Raw genomic sequence first — 2871 nt, forward strand, 5'->3', positions numbered from 1 at the left:
ATGTATCCCCCTTTTTTATATTCCCCCTTTTTATTTTTTTACTGACACCATCACCTGCACTTTTAATTTTTCTTTCTTTTGTTATGTCTACCGCGTTCTCGTCGTCCAATAATGTATCTTCTTTCTTTATTACCTTTATTTTAGAATCCAATTGGTGGACCTGGTTATTTTGTGCTGCTACTTCTTTTTCTATTTCATCTTGTACTTTTTGTAGGGGTGTGTTGATATTTTCAGTTTTTAAACTCTCGTCCCTTGTAGAAACAACACCATTATTGCTATTGGTGCTGTCATTAGTAGTATCATTATAAGTTAGCATGGGAGGACTATAAGTTGGTGGTAGTGGTGGTAGTGGTAATACCCACGATGATGATGATGATGATGATGGCAAATTACTATTATTTTCTTCGTGGTTTAAAATTGCCAGAGTAGTAGTATTTTGTTGATCATTATTATCAATGACATTGCTGTTATTTTCAGATTTTAAATTCTGTATTGGTATTAGTTTAATTTTCTCGTCCTTTTTAGAAACAACACCATTATTGCTATTGGTGCTGTCATTAGTAGTATCATTATAAGTTAGCATGGGAGGACTATAAGTTGGTGGTAGTGGTGGTAGTGGTAATACCCACGACGATGATGATGATGATGATGGCAAATTACTATTATTTTCTTCGTGGTTTGAAATTGCCAGAGTAGTAGTATTTTGTTGATCATTATTATCGTTGACAATGTTATTATATGGTGGTAAGTTTGTTATAAATTGTATTGTTGTTGTTGTTGTTGATGATGATGATGATGATTGGAGTGGTGGTGGTAGTGGTGGTAAAGATATAAGTTGTTGTTGTTGTTGTTGTTGTGGTGGTGGTGGTAGTGGTAGTGGTAATTGTGAAGTTATTATTGGAGTTGACAGAGATTCTTCTTCGTCTACTTCCATTAGTGTCTCGTTATCATCATTAATATTATTATTATTACTACTATTATCATCATTATATAATTGTGGTTTATTTGCCCTTAATTGATCTAATCTTGATTCAGTAGGAATGTAATAAGGATTGTTGGTATTATTACTACCAAATGTAAACAAGGAAGATGATGATGATGATGATGGTGGTAATGGTTGGTTATTACTACCAAATGTAAACAAGGAGGATGATGGTTGGATTATTTTATTTTCAGGTAATAATGACACTTGTTGGTGTTCCATTAATTGTAAATTATCATCATCTTTATTTGGGGGGTTGATTTGGAGGGGAGGTGAGTGTTCGTCAGATGATGGTTGGATTATTTTATTTTCAGGTAATAATGACACTTGTTGATGTTCCATTAATTGTAAATTATCATCATCTTTATTTGGGGTGTTGATTTGGAGGGGAGGTGAATGTTCGTCTTCCATCACCCGCATAGCTTTGTTTGCTTCGTGTTTGGTTATTGTCTTATTATCATTATTAGGATTATTATATAAAGGTGTGGTGTTTACACCTAGTTGTTCTAATCTCGATTTAGTAGAGACATCATAATAATCACGGGGCAATTCACTTGGTTGTAAATTATCATTATTACCACTAGTTGTAGGTAAAGGGGGTGACGGTTGGATTGTTTCTTTTGTCGTTAAGGATGGAGTGACGAGGAGTTGTTGTTGTTGTTGTTTTTCTTGGTTCTTTATTAATAGTGAAAGTATTTTGTTGTTTTCATCAATTTGATTTTTCAGTCCTGAAGCAACTTTAACAACCCGTTTTTCTTCTTTTGGAGAATTATCAAATATCGCGACCAATTTTTCAATATGATTATTTGTTAATGCTAAAGCATTTTCATATTCCTGAAACAATAAATCTTCTTCTTTTTTCTGTTTAAGAATTATATTATTTTTTTCTTCTATGGCCTTTTCAAGGTTGGTGCTTTGTTTTAAAATTGTTGATTTTAATTGTTCAATTTCTTCTTCTTGTATTTTTAATTGTTTTAAATGTTTAGCGCACTCTTTTTTCATTTTTTTCATATCGTCTTTTGTTTCACGTATAATATCTTCATTTTCTTTTTGATACTGTTCATTTGAATATAAACAATCATCTCTCTCTTTTGTTATTCTTTTTATAATACTTTCCTTATCTCGCTTGTCGCTTTCATTATCTTGTTCACACTCTTTTAATTGATATTTTAAATCTCTAATCAAACTTTTTGTTCCTGAATTTTTTGTTTAAATAAGATTATGTCTTTTTCTGAATTTTCCATATATTCTTTATATTTTAAAATTGTATCTTTATTCATACTTTCATGCTTTGAGGTGTCTTTTTGATCTTTGCAATGATTTAACTCATTGAAAAGTTCTTTTATTTTGTTTTCCTTATCTAAATCCTTTTTTAGTAGTTCTTTTTCTTTTTCATAAAGTTTTCCTATTTCAGTCTTACAGTTTTTTAGTTCTTCTTCTAATAAGTATATTTTATTTTCTTTATCAGACAGCAAATTTGTAAATGATAAAATAATTGTGTCACTATTTTTGTTTTTATCATTATAATCTTCAGTATTTTCTAAATCTGGGTATAATGTCTCCTCTGTTTCCATATTTTGTGTATCAGTTCTAATAACGCTTAATACATTTTTCCAATATTTATTATTATTTTCGAGTGTATTTTTACACATATTCATCATGTGCTCATTATACACTAGGACCTCCTTTTCGTGAAGAAGTCTATTTTTTTGTTCCCTTTGTTTATATGAATCAAATTCGCTTAGTAACAAATTATAAGCACGTTCACAAGCATCGTGTGATTGGTTTAATTTTTTAACTAAATCATTCTGTAAAATTTCATATTTATTTTTGTAAGTAAGATGTAGGTCTAACATTTTCTTTTGTATTTGAGTTTCATGCCAATTCCA

This window comes from Palaemon carinicauda, chromosome 13 (genome assembly GCF_036898095.1).
Source record: "Palaemon carinicauda isolate YSFRI2023 chromosome 13, ASM3689809v2, whole genome shotgun sequence".
Classification (NCBI taxonomy): domain Eukaryota; kingdom Metazoa; phylum Arthropoda; class Malacostraca; order Decapoda; family Palaemonidae; genus Palaemon; species Palaemon carinicauda.